The following is a 17,195-nucleotide window of genomic DNA, read 5'->3' as shown; positions in this document are numbered from 1 at the left end:
GTTCATGAGGGGCAGTGGATAGCGGTTTTTAATAGTGATATTGTTCAGTCCTCTATAATCAATACAGGGTCTCAGCCCACCGTCTTTTTTCTTCACAAAGAAAAACCCTGCCCCCGCCGGCGAAGTGGATGGTCGGATAAAACTGTTAGCTAACGCCTCTTGGATGTATTCCTTCATAGCTGTACTTTCTGGAGCTGATAAGGAATATAAGGAACCGCGAGGCGGTACTGTGCCAGGATGTAAGTGAATGGCACAATCGTACGGTCTGTGAGGTGGCAAGGTGGTAGCCCTTTGTTTGCTAAATACCTCAGCGAGATTTGCGTAATCGGCTGGTACATTAGGTGGCAATGGAAATTCGAGCGCACCCACCATACTGGTATTCTCTGAACTAGCAGGAGAGTGGGGCATGGAGTCAGAGATAGTCTCTGGTTCCGTTAACTCCCCTAGGGATAAGTCGTCAACCGGAGGATCCCAGTCGAACCGCGAATCCCAATCCAAACTCTGTCTGTCCTCAGAAGGTGGGGATGGCGCAATAGGGCTGGACGGAAACCCCTCTTCCTCATCGTCCCAAGCCGAATTAGTCTCTCTTTGCAAACCATGACCATTAGGAGTTTGTGATGACCTCTGTAAGCAATGTTTGACACACTTGGAACCCCACTGAATCACTGTATTTTTCTTATTTCCCCAGTTAATGTGCGGTTTGTTTCATCAGCCACGAATGGCCTAAAACAAGTGGATAGGCTGGTGAATCAACCAGGAAGAGCCTGACTCGCTCCGAATGACCACCAAAAGGGACACGCATGCAGACAGGGTCGGTAATCTTTTTAACCAATCCGGTGCCCAGCGGGCGACCGTCAAGAGCTGTAATGTGGCGAGGCCGTGAAAGGAGAACCACAGGCAATCCAAGTTCACTAGCCCAGTTTGAATCCACAAAACAGTCAACTGCGCCTGAATCTAAAAAGGCGTCAGTTTTAACTAATTGATTATTCCAGGATAGCTCTACAGATAAATCGGTTCGAAAGGCTGATGGGTTACGCCTCACTGGGACCTTTCTTTCACCTAGTGAGGCCTCCTGTTTCCCCCCAGCTTAGGGCAATCATTCTTAATGTGTCCCTCCTGTCTGCAATACCGACACCATTCGCTGCACTGCCTTAGTTCACGCACATTGCGTAGGGTGGAGCTATCTATCTGCATCGGTTCGTCATGGCTCAGAGAGCCTAATGGGGGAGCCAAAACTGCAGGTTTACCCGGAAGAGAGGCAACATATGGGAGGGAACGGTTCCTCCTCTCACTTCTCTCTCGCTCACGTTCCCGCACTCGGTTATCAATCCTGACAGCCGTCCTTACCAAAGCATCCAGTGTGGCTGGGGGCTCAAGAGTTGCTAAAGCGTCTCTCACTGGCTCTGAGAGCGCATTCTTAAATAACGTCATGAGCGGAGCCTCTGGCCAACCTGTTTCACCAGCCAATGAACGAAACATAACAGATAATATCGGTAATATCGTGATCAAAGACCGACGCCATTTCTGCCATTAAACCTCCAGACGTGTTCATTACAGGGGCTTGTGAGCCGATGAGCGGCTCAGCCCATGCAAGGGCTGTCCCTGTTAGCAGGGATAAAATAAAAGACACCCGTGAATCCTCTGTAGTGAAACGTGATGGTTGAGCTCTAAAAAATATCGTACATTGCGCTAAAAAACCCCTGCATCTCCCTGATTCTCCATCATACCGCAGGGGAAGCTGCAGTTTAGGTTCGCGGACAATGACTGATACCATCGGCTCTGGGGTCGGGGGAAAGGAAGGTGCTTGTGGAACTGTGGGGTTTAATGCGCAAGCCAGTTGGCGAACACTGTCAGCAAGCTCACGCAGTGCATTCTCCTGGCTGCGCAAACTTTCTTCCTGACGGTGCAGGCATTCAAGCATTTCCCCCTGCCGTTCATAAGAGGCTGCTTGTTGGGAATGTAATATCTGAATGCCCCTATCATGGGCGGTTAGGGCAGCCTGTTGAGCTGCAACAGCCTGTTCTAAACCCGTTGGAGTCGCGGGTACATCCATTTCGTGGCTTCAGTGTACTGTGAAGGAGTTGGAGTTTTGGGAGACCAACCGGGACTGAACAGGGGGTTCTTTAAGCTATTAACCAGAGGTAAAATAGCCACAAAGTCTCAAGAGACAAGGGAAAGGAAAACAATACTCCTTAAGGAGAGTATCCCAAAGAAAAGCTCTACACAACCCACGTACTGGGTAAAAAAGAACTAAAGCTTAAGGAGTATGAAAATAAAACAAAACTGCCGGAGCAGAAAACGGGGCAACTCAAAGAAAACAGACCTCGAACCGAGGCTGAAAAAGTAAAACCCTAAAGAAAGAATACTGAGCTTAGATTGTGGCACTAACTTGTTGCCAACAATCTAAAAAAGCTAAAGACTGTTGTGCTAATTTTATAGCCACAACAATCCAATATTGCAGCTCAATCCTTTACCTTTACCTTTACCTTTACCTTTACCTTTACCTTTACCTTTACCTTTACCTTTACCTTTACCTTTACCTTTACCTTTACCTTTACCTTTACCTTTACCTTTACCTTTACAGAATACCGGCTCTCGTGCAACATAAGTGACACTGAAGCAAAGCTTATCGGCTTGCTCACGGTTTAAATAGAACACCAACAGGTGCAAATTGTAAAAGGAAATTTGCACGTGTATAATTCAATCAACTCAATGGCCATAATAACTGAAGAAAAGGCGCATGAAAAAACCAATGGCCGTAATAACTGAAGAAAAGGCGCAGGAAGCAAAAGAAATGGTGGCATCAGCCAAAACCATGACACTTACTGCAGCTCTAACTCACAGCACATGGAGACAGATCGTCCAGTTAAACTCATCCTCTTACTGCAGCTCTAACTCACAGCACATGGAGACAGAGCTTCCAGTTAAACTCATCCTCTTACTGCAGCTCTAACTCACTGCACAAGGAGACAGAGCTTCCAGTTAAACTCATCCTCTTACTGCAGCTCTAACTAACAGCACATGGAGACAGAGCTTCCAGTTAAACTCATCCTCTTACTGCAGGTCTAACTCACATCACATGGAGACAGAGCTTCCAGTTAAACTCATCCTCTTACTGCAGCTCTAACTCACAACACATGGAGACAGAGCATCCAGTTAAACTCAACGTCTTACTGCAGCTCTAACTCACAGCACATGGAGACAGCATCCAGTTAAACTCATCATCTTACAGCAGCTCTAACTCACAGCACATGGAGACAGAGCTTCCATGCACTTACACACTCATACATGCTATGTCAGTGTGAAATAAACACATGAAGTGGTGTGCTGTATCAGTGTGAAATAAACACATGAAGAGGTGTGCTGTATCAGTGTGTGAAATAAACACATGAAGTGGTGTACTGTATCACTGTGTGAAATAAACACATGAAGTGGTGTACTGTATCACTGTGTGAAATAAACACATGAAGTGGTGTGCTGTATCAGAGCCATTGAAACAATCAGATTCTTGAAATATATCTCATGTTTTCTCTTATAGGAAGGCCAGAATGGGGACAGATACTTTTAAACAGAATACATGCAGAAGGTCCAAAGCCTCAAGTCTGAAGTGCACCTTTTATCCCTGATTAATGCACAGCAAAATGTCCAGTTAATGTCCAGTGTTAATTCAACTCTCAACAGATAACATTTGGTCCCACATTGCTCATCCTCTAACTGCAGCTCTAACTCACAGCACATGGAGGCAGAGCTTCCGGTTAAACTCATCCTCTAACTGCAGCTCTAACTCACAGCACATGGAGAGAGAGCTTCCAGTTAAAATCATCCTCATATTGCAGGTATAATTCAATACGAACATGTTTCATTACCTTTGATCACTTCTGAACTCTCCTCTGAATTTGATTGGAAAATCCATTGAACGGTCACTCTTCATAGACAGACAGCTGGGTACAGGTGACCCAGCCCGATCTACCTGGAGCCTGTGAACAAAACATGGAGACAGAGCTTCCAGTTAAAATCACCCTCTTATTGCAGGTATAATTCAATACGAACGTGTTTAATTACCTTTGATCACTTCTGAACTCTCCTCTGAATTTGATTGGAAAATCCATTGAACGGTCACTCTTCATAGACAGACAGCTGGGTACAGGTGACCCAGCCCGATCTACCTGGAGCCTGTGAACAAAACATGGAGACAGAGCTTCCAGTTAAACTCATCCTCTTATTGCAGCTCTAACTCACAGCACATGGAGACAGAGCTTCCAGTTAAACTCATCCTCTTACTGCAGCTCTAACTCACAGCACATGGAGACAGAGCTTCCAGTTAAACTCACCCTCTTACTGCAGCTCTAACTCACAACACATGGAGACAGAGCTTCCAGTTAAACTCATCCTCTTGCTGCAGCTCTAACTCACAGCACATTAACTCACCGATTCATGCATTTTTACCTCTCTCTCGCAGGGCCGTGGGTTCCATCGTCAGTCTCGGTCTCCTCTGAGGAACTCATTTTTGAAACAGCGCCCCCTGTCGCAGGACACCTGAACACACCAGATTCACCAGTGGGTACTGACCCAAATTGGCAGACCTATAAATATACACAAGAAGAACATGATAACGCACAGACATAATACACACAGACACACATATACATCAAATCTCATAGAACAGACAGGGACAAATCTGGAATTTAACTGGAAGCCATGGAAGGCCACAATAGTTTCCCTTAATATTGATGTAGATTTAGTTTGATTTTATTTTATTTATAAGAATCTTTAGGGGTGCCAATTATTTTTATATATTTTTGGGAAATAATAATAACCCTACCTGAATCCAACTGTCACACTAGAAGGCGCCAGTTCTCCCAATCTTAGTTTGTTTTCTGTGCCTGTTTAATGCTAATTAAGGTGTTGTATCGCAAACATTTAATAGCCTGACCAGATTCACATTACAGGTATCTGTAACTGATTTATGACTATTCAAAGCGCTAATTTAAGATATCTCGAATTACATTTTGCTAGTAAGATTGAAGTTACTTTCGTCATTCAGTTGTATGGGACCTCCAATTAAAAGATATCTACAATTCAATTTTGACCAGTGGTGTAGGTTTCGTTTGAACATTGGGGGGGCACATTAAGTGGGGGGTCTGGGGGTCGTGACTTGAAAGAATTGAGGAAATATTGCGTAGCATTGCCTTGAAGTACATCTTATGTAATTTCGGTGAGGCAAGATAGCCTATATTGTTTGCAGTACCGTAACTTGGCGTCATTTTGATATAAATACTTTTGAGTAACTTGGCATTTTTGTACGTTGAAAACGTGTTTTTTATGAGATATAAGATTACCGTTACCGTTCTTTCCAACCGCTGTGAGTAACTGACTTTAGCTGACGTTGTCATAAAAGTTTTCCCGACCGTAAAAACCATAGACATGTATATATGTCTATGGTGAAAACTGCCTGGCTTGTTTACATTTTGGACAGATGCTAGTGGGTAAATCTATCGCTGTTTCCGTCGCAAAATCGGAAGCGGTATCCTAAAATTTCTTCTTACCATTTTTATTTCTAAAAGGGTTAAGGGAAGTCCATAGCTTGAGCCATCACCTATAACTGTTGACTACAGATCCCATTTGTGCTTTCGTAAGCTCAAACTTTTCGTAGCCATGGGGTAAACCATTGCTACTGTGTGAAGAGGGGGGTCAGCAGTTCACGTTATGTTTACAGGCGTTACAGACCTTTCCGCATAATTTTGAAGTCATCTTTTATTGCTGTTGAAGCCTTTATTGTATGAAAGCTTTACATGGGAGAGGGATCAGTCATGGTTGGGGGGGACAATTCGATTCTTTACAAATATGGGGGGGGGGGGGGGGGGGGCACGTCCCACCCGTCCCCCCCGGTTCCTACGCCAATGGTTTTGACTATCCAAAACGTGAATTCCAGATACTGTATCTCCATTTCAATTATGACTAGTCATAACTCAAATTAGAATTCTCCACATTAGTTCTGACTTTCTTCATAATTTCAGTTAAAGATATCTTTCATTCCTCGCGATTTAAGATATGTCAGGTAACAGGGGACCAGGACCCAAACGCAGAGTGGGAAAAACACCAGGAACTCCAAAAAGGCAAATTCAACCAAAGACTTTACTCTCAAAAAGGCAACAAAAACAGGGCCATGCAGGGCACTTTCAAAAACACAAAAAGTTCTTCAAAAACAAAAACAGCAGAATTTTCAAAAAAAAAAAAAAAAACCACGAAGAAACAGAACTCGGGCAAGGCAGAACTCACAGACAGAAACGCGGGCAGAAATGGACAGGCAGATACACACAGGCAGATAGGCCTAATCTCAGGCGGAAACACACAAGCAGAAACACAAGGAACCAGCACCGAAGTCAGGAAAACAGAGAACTAAAGCCGCGTTTCCACCGCAGGAACTTTACCCCGGAACTAGGAACCTTTTGAGGAACTCAGTGCGTTTCCACCGCAGGAACTAGGGTCTAAATTTAGTTCCGGGGGCTTTATTTTACCCCCAAAAAGGTTCCTGCTCGGGGGGTAGTACTTTCCAAAAGTACAGGAACCTTTGGGGTGGGGCGCAAGCACTGAAAATTTCTGATTGGTCGACTACTTGCAGTGTTATTTTTTTTTACTTTCAGCCGCCATGTTTAAAAATCTCCAGCCGCAAACCGACTTATTTTCATAATAACTTAAAATCAAACTTGTATGTTATGCGGCGCAGTAGCCTAGTTTTGGTTATAGCCTGCCAACGTCTTGGAATTATAACGTGTGCTCTTCTGTTCTTTTCTTGCTTTAGTATTCGTTTTATAAAATGCTAAGCATTCGTGCTGGGACAGCATATTACGTACCAAAACATTCAAACGGATTAATTCGGTTGCTGAATATTTTCTTCCGGATTTTCTTTGTTAGCCCGTTGTAATTGACTCAAAACGTTTGATACAGTTATGTGAGGTATGCGGTAGTTCTGCGTAATTCACATTGGTGATAGGACGGAGTGTAGCACAGTGGGTAAGGAACTAGACTTGTAACCGAAAGGTTGCAGGTTCGATTCCCGGGTAGGACACTGCCGTTATATCCTTGAGCAAGGTACTTAACCTGCATTGCTCCAGTATATATCCAGCTGTATAAATGGATGCAATGTAAAATGCTATGTAAAAAAGTAGTGTAAGTCGCTCTGGATAAGAGCGTCTGCTAAATGCCTGTAATGTAATGTAATGTGATAGTCTACAGTAAAAGCAAATTGGAAATCACCTTCCGCACTTTTTGTCAGGGTAAAATAACAGGTTAATTCTAGTAATCGTCCCTTTAGCTTTTTCAGACTGCCGTAATTTTACTCTGCCATTCTTCAATTCCACAAAAAGACCAGGAAGACTATGGACTAATTTATGGTGCATGGTTCGCATCTGGAGGGCACACTTCGCTGCTCGGCTAGCAGTAACTTCAAAGGAAAGCAAACGGTGGCTGTACCACTGCTAATTTAAATTTTCACGCAAGTCCGAGTTTTCGTTCTATTCTTGTAATTCTGCGATTAGCCTATATAGAATTGACGATGAGAAAGTAATCAAACAGCAAATTGTTTAAACGTGTGCATGTTTTCTGCTGTTGTTGCCAGTTATATTGGAAATGTGAATGCATTCTGTCGCCTCGGATGTCAAGACATGAAAGTGAATGTTCGCATAAAAACATAATGAATGTGTTTGAGAGGATATATAAAACAGTTACAATCTGACTATTGGCCTGTTATATCCTATTTGTTGCATAACAACGGTCCAAGTTCAACTACCAACGACAGTTTTGCTTGACAACGGTAAAATATGCCCAAACGGCTGCAGAAGAATATTTCAATTCCCGTGATTAAATCGATAAAAATCAATAAATACAAAAGTAACTGTTGGGAAACAGACAGTTTTGTGTATTCTGCATTTGGGAAGTTTCCGCTGGGCCCCAGGGGGGAAGGGGGCGAGCCCCCCTGTAGTATTTCAATTTCAATGTGAATGGTACCTGTTTGAATAGGTAGGATGGGTTTGAATTTGAATGGTCCAATCGGAAGGAAGCACAGCCTCATCACCAATCAGATGCAGTGATCCCTTTCAACAATAGAATTCCACTGTATAAATCTAATCACCCACCAATACTATTTTGAACTTCCTCGCTGAGTTGTTCCCGTAGCCGGCTCCATAATAAATCTTTCTGTTTTTACTACAAACTTTTGATCTGCTTCTTCCTGGGCTAACGGTCATTTTACCTGTTTTTGGTAACATCTTGATTTACCTACATAACCATATACAGTCATTGTCGGTAGCCCGTTGTATATAAGTGGAATAAACTCCTCCGGACTGTCCCGGTTATTAGAAAATAATGTAGGCTACTTCGGTGGTAGTATGGGGTTACAGAAGAAATCATAGGACAGATGGACCGACGACAACGTCGCTTTTTCATACGTCAGTGGGCTAATTTGCCTAATCTTCGCGGGACTTTAGACCGCGGTGGAAACGCAGACAACCATGGGCTGAAGGAATCAAAGCAAAGCAAAGCAAAGCATGATATATGTTATGCTATCAGAGCTATCAGAAAGCAATTGGGACTTAATTTAATTAAATTTGCCTATGTACTGCATGTTAAAACCCCAGCCACATTTTCTATGATGCTTATTTGATATAAATGACACCATATCTGAAGAGTGGAGGGTCCAAGGTTTTCAAAACACCCCCATATCATTGAGACAACATGTCCAGGGGAGGCAGCAGAGCATGATATATCATATGCTATCAGAAAGCAGTTGGGATTTAACTGAAATAAATTTGCCTATGTACTGCATGCTTATACCCCAGCCATGATATACTGTGTGTGATATTTTCACCTTTACAAACGTGTTAATACTGTCCTATTCTCCTTGCCATACTAGTGCAATATCCAGCCACATTTTCATATTTATTTGTTTTAAGTTGCATAGTTGATGTTACAAGGTATCACAGAATGTTACAAATTACTCTAATTCTTCCCTTACCATTCAGTTAAACTCGTGTACTGATGTAATGTTGTATTAGATATTGCAATAATAATTAAAAGTAATGGGTGTATTTCATCTATAATTCTCCATTAAAAATTTTGCATTTTCATTGTTAAAACTGTAGGGGAAAAATAGAAAAAAGGAAGACATTGTTGTAGTCTGTATTTCCGGTCACTTGTCTCCCCAGTACTGTCTCTGTGTCTGTGTTCCCTGAGCTGCTTCACTCCCCTGTACTTGTGTGATTTCACTATTCGGGTGGTTCCGGGTTTTCGTGGTTTCCCCCCTTCTTTCCAGTCTCGCTTTACTTTCTTCCTGCTGATTTCTAGTTTTACTAATTTCTACTAATCCCTACTAACTTATAGATTGTAAAGTACTAACCTCACTAATATACTAACATGTGAATATTACTAATGGACTAACACACACTAGTTTTGGGTTTTTGATAGTTTAGATCACTATACTAATACATTAACCAGTCTCCTTTTCCATGCTGCGCTGTAGCTCTGCCCCTTTTCTTTCTAGCCTGCTCTAACGCTGAGTTCTGCAATTGCCTGCACCTGTCTCTTGCTCTGACTGCACCTCTCTCTCTCTGCACTTGTTTTACCTGCTTCACCCAGGCCGTCTATTATCATTGTTGTCTATGTGATTCCAGTCCGCGTTTTGTCAGTCCCCTGTCATTGAATTAGTTTTCCTAATGTTCTTCACCTGGATGTTGTTTGTTACTCCTCCCTCACTCACTTCACCCCTCCTTGATTGTTATCTTCCCCAGTGTATAAATGTCAGTCTTTTCCACTTGTTTCGTGTCAGAACGTTGATCATATTCATTGTGCCGATTATTTGTAAGCCTTTGTTTATTGAGATTCTTGCGACACCCCTTTGCCCGACTTCGAGTTTGCCTGCCCCTTTTGGTTTTGTTTGATCTGGTTCGACCTTCGCTTTTCTTTGACTTCTCTTTTGCCTGCCCCTTTGTACCTTCGCTATTTCTGATCTCCTGGTTTTTGACTTTTTGCCTGTCTTTTTACTTTTCTTTTGGAAACTCGATTCTGTACCGCACTCTCTCTGATCACCTGGCTTCGAACTTCGCACGGAATAAAGACAACGTTTTCTTGGATTTCCCTGGTCTGCGTGTGGGTCCTTACTCTGAACGTAACAGACATATTTGTTTATAATTAATGTTAGTGTGGTTCTAACTGAAAATGAATAGTATTACAATGTCTGTTAAAAATCGAAGTTGTTTTAATATTGTATGAATATGAAACGAATAGGTCATATTTTAGGACAACTACAGTTCGATTGTTCCTTAATTAATTTCATTTTGCTGAACGTAATAGTGGTTTTATCGTCGGACTTTTATTTTAAAATTTTCAGACCCGCGCGAAAGTCCTTACTGACGCTAGCATCAAACTGCTGTCAAACTATGAGTAAGATAATATAGCTTATGTGCCATTGTCTGTATTGTCTATTTTACCTGCTATTGCTATGGACCTCTTTTTAAGATGAGTCTTGAATAAAGTTGTAATGAAAGCTCTTAGCTTATCAGGCTACGCATTAAACACACCATTTTATTGCCAGTTGTCAGTTTTTCTGAATTACGCGGGTTAATGCGATTATAGCCTACCTGAAGATTCTTATTCCTCCCCGCTCCCCTTTACCTTCAGCTTGTCTTACCTCAGTTCCACTCCACAACAGGCTGTTCACTCCGTTTTTTTACATTTATTTTGATTCCTTCTTTTCTAGGGATTCTTTCTCTTCCGTTTTTAAAATGGCCGTTAAGTTTCAGTTTCTCTTTTGGATCGCATTTCCTTACTTAGGTTTACTGGCTCAACTGAGTGTTCGATGGGCGGAGTTTTATATATTTTGTACTGTTTATTACCTGCACCAGTCACTGTATTGAATAAGTCATGCAGAAGAAACAAATATTTAATCCATGTAGATCTTTGCCAAATTTTAGCACATACATATATCAGGCCTATTCAACAACTCGTGAATTATATTGATGTTGGGATTTAACGTCTCCTTCCAGCAGGTTCTTGTTATCTTAGCAGATTCCTGGCACACTTAAGTGTTTTTGGGACCAGGACTTTGTTTCACGGTCTTTGTCTAAACTATTTAGCCAATCTAATATGCAGTAAAGTCATGTTTGATGTTGTTGGAGAGCTAATATCATGAGCAGTTAGATGGTCTCATTCTATGTTGAGAATGTTGTCATTCAAAGCTTATGTGTCACATGAAAGTGAAACACCCATCACGGAAATTTAGCTATTCAGCTGTTACACCTGAAATTGTGAAAATGGCGACACTATGTTTGAACAATTGTCTGCATCCAGTGCTTTGGGTGCTGTTTGGAATAAAATTATTCTTATTCTTATTCTTATTCTTATTATTCACAAATATGATTTTTACATTGTAAAATGAATGGTACTATTGTGCTTAACTTTATGCAACCCACAGCCATACGGTACATTAATTGGGAAAATGTCTGGATAGTTTTGTAAGATTAAAAAATGTTTTAATAGGCCACAATATTTGCCATTATTATATGTATTTATTTATTCACTGCCCCACCCCTTTTTTATATGAAAAGTATTGATGTCAAAAAACTTTTAAAGGCCTAGATTTTGCTAGTTTTAATTACAGGCTTATAGACAGTGCTTTGTGTGGGTGAGTATCTTGGCATTTTTGTACGTTGAAAACGTGTTTTTTGTCATAGTGCTTTGTTTGTCTGTTTTTCCCTGTTGGGCCGCCAGATGGCGGCACTTCTGTTTTGTGTCCTGCTCGTTCCCCTGTTGGTTAATTGTATTATTGCTTTTAATTATTTTATTATTGTCTCGTTATTTAATCATCATCCCCACCTGCCTCTCGTTTTCCCTTCCCTCTGGTTTGATTGTTCTTTGAGTTCACCTGTGTCTTGTTACGCCTGTCTATTTAAGTTCTTTGTCCCCTTGACTCGGGTGCTGGTTCCTTGTGTTTGTTTCCAACTTGTGCTTGTTCCGAACCTGGATGTATCTTCTTGTGTTTCTTTTGTGTGTTTGCCTGTGTGTTCCACATTCCTTTACCCTTCCTGCCTCTGTTCTGTTCTGTGTTTTTTTTGTTCTTAAGAATTTTTTGAGTTTGTTGTTTTGCCCTTCGTGGCCTTATCTGTTCCCTGTTTGTGTTTGCCTTTTTGTTGTAGTATCCTTTTGAGTTTCATGTTTTTCACTCTGCACCTGGGTCCTAACCCCCCTGAACCTTGACATTTTTGTTGAGATTTCATTATGTACTGTGTTTTCTATGAGTAACTGATAATAATAATTGGGATGGCAGGTATGCCATCCCGCCAAGTTACGCCTGGGCATGCCCCATACCTATACAGCACCGAGAGTTTGGCACTTTTCAGGGTTCCCCACAGAAATAACCACAACAGACACTCAGCCCTTAAAAACATTAAATTCTGTACGTTCTGACCCCATTTCAACGGGCAGATTTTAGAAAACAACTTCACATGTCCACACAATAAAGCCCCAAACTAAGGGGATTTTGCGTTTTCTCCTTCTCCTTCTCCTCCTCCTCATTTTTCCTGCCGCCTATCCCACTAACAACGTCTCCCCATTGGACATTTTACTGACGTCAGCCAAATCCTCACTCACAACCAAATCAAAAACTCGCATACACACGCAAAATACCCATACCTTTTTACTCTGAAACATTTCCAGTATAAACAGCTAATCTGCCTGTGGTCTAGTGGGTAAGGTTACAGTCTTGGGAACATGGGATTGTAGGTTCATGGGGTCATAGGTTCAAGCCCAGCTAGGAACACGTTTCTTTAACCTGCTTTTACCCTCAATAATAATTGTCTACTACTTCTCAATTATTGCTTTTGCACCATATCTTCCCGCCGTTCACCGAACGTATACACTGCATTATGACGTACCGTCTGCACGTTCAGTTATTAACCACCTACAATATTGCAAAGCCATATGGATTCAACGGGAGCTCTTCTGTGCTTTATGGCCTGTGTTCTTCTTTGAAACCACAGACAGGTTTACTAATGATATTTCACGCATTGCATAGCTATGTCATGGTGCTGCACTAACAAAGTCACAGGCCGATTACAACGACCCCCTCTTCGTGCTGGCCCTTCTCTTCCCCGTGCCTCGACCTCTCCCCTCCCTCAACCTCATTTCCGCTCTACAGACCCAGGCTCAGTGGCGGGGGGCTCCGCCTCACTGAGGGCTCCTCAGGCGCTCGGACTGGGGTGTTGGCGGTGCGGGCAGCCGGGTCATCTGCACCGCGACTGTCCGATCATGGAAGTGGGGCAGCTGGTCCGGGTGGTCGGACCGCCCACTTCCGCTCCCGATCCAGAGGGAGCGTACTGCATCCCGGTAAGGGTGCAAGGGAGTGAACACCGGGCGCTGTTGGACTCGGGGGCTACGCAGTCCATCATACAACAAAGCCTGGTTCGATCCGAGGCATTGGTAAAGGCGTTCTGGGTTTCCGTTCGGTGTGTGCATGGGGATGTGCACGAGTATCCTGTAGTACCCGTGGAAATTCGTTACCAGGGAAAAACGCATATTCTGAAGGCTGCGGTTAGCTCCCGGCTCTCGCACCCCCTAATTTTGGGCACTGTTTGGGCGGGGTTTCGAAAGATTTCTGGGAACCGGTTTGAGGTGTGACCACGACTGACAGGGACGTGTGACGTCTGTCCGACACGGCCGAGGGGGGGGCAGACCCAGGTGAGCCTCAGGTTGAGACTCCCCGGGTCCCGGTGTTCCACCCCATGGAGGATTTCCCACTCGAGCAGTCTCGGGACGACACCTTACGCTTTGCCTCTGACTAAGTGATGCGCATTGATGGTCAGCAGGTGCGCCCCGACGCAGTACTCTCGCACCCTTATTTTTCTATCATTAGGGACAGGTTGTATGGAGTGTATCGTGACGCTCAGACCGGTGAAGAAACGACCCAATTGTTGGTACCAAAAAGCTGCCGGGAAATGGTGGCGGGACACTTAGGGTATAATAAGACACTACACTGTATAATGGCTCTTTAATGGTTTTATTGGCCGGGCATTTTGGCGGACGTACGCCGGTGGTGTGCGTCCTGTCCTGAATGTCAATTAGTGAACGCCCCAGCCACCCCAAAAGCGCCGTTGCGCCCCCTACCCTTAATAGAGGTCCCGTTTGATAGAGTCGCTGTGGACCTCATCGGCCCATTTGAACGAAGCACCCAGGGATACCGTTTCGTATTGGTCTTAGTGGATTATGCGACCCGGTATCCCGAAGCAGTGCCGTTGCGCAATATTTCAGCTAAAAGTGTTGCGCAGGCTCTGTTTCAGATTATCTCCCGCGTCGGAATCCCGAAAGAGGTTCTAACTGACCGGGGCGCTTCGTTTATGTCACGCACACTAAACGAGCTGTACGGCTTATTGGGCGTCCGGCCTATCAGAACCAGCGTGTACCATCCCCAAACGAACGGGCTCGTTGAACGGTTTAATAGGACTTTGAAGTCCATGATTCGGAAGTTCGTTCACGACGATAGCCGAAATTGGGATAAATGGGTAGTCCCTCTATTATTTGCAGTGCGGGAGGTTCCCCAGGCCTCCACGGGATTTTCTCCCTTTGAGTTATTATTCGGTAGAAAGCCTCGGGGAATATTGGACCTAGTTAAAGAAAGCTGGGAGGACGGTCCAAGCCCCAGTAAAAGTGAGGTACAATACGTTATGGACCTGCGAGCAGAACTCCATACACCCCTAATTTCTCTCTTTACCCTGCAGACCGATGCCTCGGACAGAGGGCTGGAGGCCGTTTTGACCCAGCAGGTGGAGGGAGTCGATTGCCCGGTGCTGTACATCAGCCGGAAATTATCACAGCGGGAGGCGAGGTACAGCACAATTGAAAAGGAGTGCGTCAGTCACCCATTCACCCTCTGTTCGGACCACGCTCCCCTCCAGTGGCTCCACCGCATGAAGGATGCCAACGCGCGAATCACCCGTTGGTATCTGGCTCTGCAGCCCTTTAATTTCAAGGTGGTTCATAGGCCGGGAGCGCAGATGGTGGTGGCGGACTTCTTTTCTCGCCCCGAAAGGGGGGGGGGAGGGGGGTCGATCATCGGCCGGATGGCTCCCCGGCCTAAGTCGGGCGGTGGGGGTATGTGGTGGGGGGGGCGTGGTTTGTGCGTTGGCTGCAGAGAGAGAGTGGGCGGGGCGGCTCTCAGACTCTGCGCCACAGCTGAGGTTGCTAATCAGCACCGCTCTTTAAATGTTTCATTGTTTAACGATGTGCTGATTACCTTGGCAGTGAGCCTGGGTGTTTTAAAAGGCGTTCGCCGAGGCTGGTGACGGAGGAAGTACGGCAGTACGGCGATTGTATTGTAAAAACCCCATGTAACCGGGTGAATGAAAAGCCGTGTGCTCGGCTACAAATAAAAAAGAAGTGATTACTTCGAACTCGTCTCTCTCTCTACACGCGAGCGGTGGCACTCACCTTGCCACAGTACAACGGTTAGTTGGAGTTTGGGTTGCTTACAGCAGTAGCTTAGGTGGTTGAATTTCATTATTGGAGGCGACAGTGATAACGTTGTCGTAAATATTGTTTCCCCCAGTATTACCCCATAACGTGGCAGTTTTTCTTTGGAATCCTGTAGAGTAGTAATCCTTCCTCGACTCAGTGCACACACTGACGCCGCGAACAAATAGGGTTCCGTTTCTTAAATTATTTGTACATGTCCGGTTTGTGGTCCCGACCAGACAATTGAATGAGTAATTGATCTAATAAATTTGTAGTTTGTAATGAATTTGCTTGTCTGCGACTCCCTGATCTGACATCGGTTTCAAGGGGGTTTCCCGGAGTTGTTGGCGGTTTCCAGGGGATTCCTCTTGGCTAACGTGGATGACAGACAACAGGAGCGGAGTTAACACCATCCTACAGCCATCCTGCTTGTCTCTTAGGAGTGATGATTCATATCGGCGTGTAAGCACACACACATTACAGCGTTCCTGCTCTGAACATGGACTCAGGCTGGTTGATCTGAATGTACAGAGTAAACAGGCACATGCTGACTTGTGCATCACATCTCATGTACAAAATCTATGCTCAAATGGTTTTAAGGCCACGTCTGAAGGGTTTATCTATGCTTCCTGTACTTTCGGGGGCACTCGGTGCTGTGTGGTCTTCACTCATAAACCGGTTGGATTTTATTCATATTTTAATAATCTGACTTTTTATCCTACGAGCAGGCATATCATAAGCTCCCCAGAAACCTGATGCTAAAGGCATTGTTCAGTTCTGTTGTGCAGAGTGACCGCACATGACCATTGTAACACCCACAATTATAATATGGAGCTTATTTTCATATACACAATTTCTAGATGATCTTATTCAGATTCCTTCTCACATATAGCAAGTCATCTAGCAGACTTGCAAAGTGAGACACGCTGATCATGGAGGAAAATCATGAAACTCCACAACAGAGCCCATAACAATGCCTCTACATGCACAAGATGTCTTCCAGTGTGGAGAGTATGTATAATGTTCTTAAAATGTTTTCAGAAATCGCATGGCACTTCCTAAAATGGCCTTAACTTGATGCACTTAAAACTAGTTTTTCCTATACATATAAAGGTTATAGATAAATACTTATGTGACCTTTGTGACAGAAATTACTTGCACATGGAAAATACAGTGGATTTCATATAAGCCATCTCTACTGAACTTGACTTGACTTTATTGTCCCTGTAGAGAAATGTGGTTTGCAGCACTGTGTTATGTTAAAGGGCATCACAGACGCAGACAATAGAAAGTTAGAAACATTGCAAATGTCACAGTAGTAGTAGCACAGGAGTATACAATATGCAGGGATGCTACACAGGCAGCCCAGTGTGACACAGACAGCTGGAGCAGCCAGATCAGCTGGTATTAGGCGTGTCTGGTGCCTGATGGCTCTCTGGTGTCTGAGTGAGTTCGTTTTATTTTTGAAAGTAGAAATATATAACTTGACATAACTGCGAGACAATATTTTACAGTAAGATAAGATTGCTATTAAGCTACTTGAACCAATTCATATGCAGATGAAGACATTTTATTGCAAAAGCAACTGTCAAACTGAGAAACATTAGCCATAATCTGAATGCTGACTTCAGTGACTATTGAGCATGTGGCTTCATCTAGTGGTGGTTTCTTTAATAGGTTTTATAAAAGGTTGTCNG

General features: G+C 43.7%; 1 protein-coding gene and 3 long non-coding RNA genes across 4 annotated transcripts in view; 2 read left to right on the top strand and 2 right to left on the bottom strand.

Annotated features, from left to right (window-relative positions):
- LOC135245748 (uncharacterized) overlaps nucleotides 1–17,195 on the top strand; it is a 516,260-nt gene that overhangs the window by 39,533 nt on the left and 459,532 nt on the right. The gene's annotated exons all lie outside the window — the stretch shown is intronic.
- The window catches only part of LOC135245705 (uncharacterized), a 492,416-nt gene that overhangs the window by 218,036 nt on the left and 257,185 nt on the right, over nucleotides 1–17,195 (bottom strand).
- On the bottom strand, nucleotides 4,062–10,821 carry LOC135245749 (uncharacterized). Its single transcript, XR_010327372.1, has 3 exons — nucleotides 10,685–10,821; nucleotides 4,447–4,583; nucleotides 4,062–4,173 (listed from the first exon to the last, which is right to left on the bottom strand). It is a non-coding gene; the product is annotated as an uncharacterized LOC135245749 (long non-coding RNA).
- Nucleotides 13,195–16,858, top strand: LOC135245776 (uncharacterized). Its single transcript, XR_010327399.1, has 2 exons — nucleotides 13,195–13,377; nucleotides 14,766–16,858. It is a non-coding gene; the product is annotated as an uncharacterized LOC135245776 (long non-coding RNA).

Source organism: Anguilla rostrata, chromosome 19 (assembly GCF_018555375.3).
Source record: "Anguilla rostrata isolate EN2019 chromosome 19, ASM1855537v3, whole genome shotgun sequence".
NCBI lineage: Eukaryota > Metazoa > Chordata > Actinopteri > Anguilliformes > Anguillidae > Anguilla > Anguilla rostrata.
Note: the sequence above shows the minus strand (reverse complement) of the source record. Positions and strands in the feature narration are given on the sequence as shown.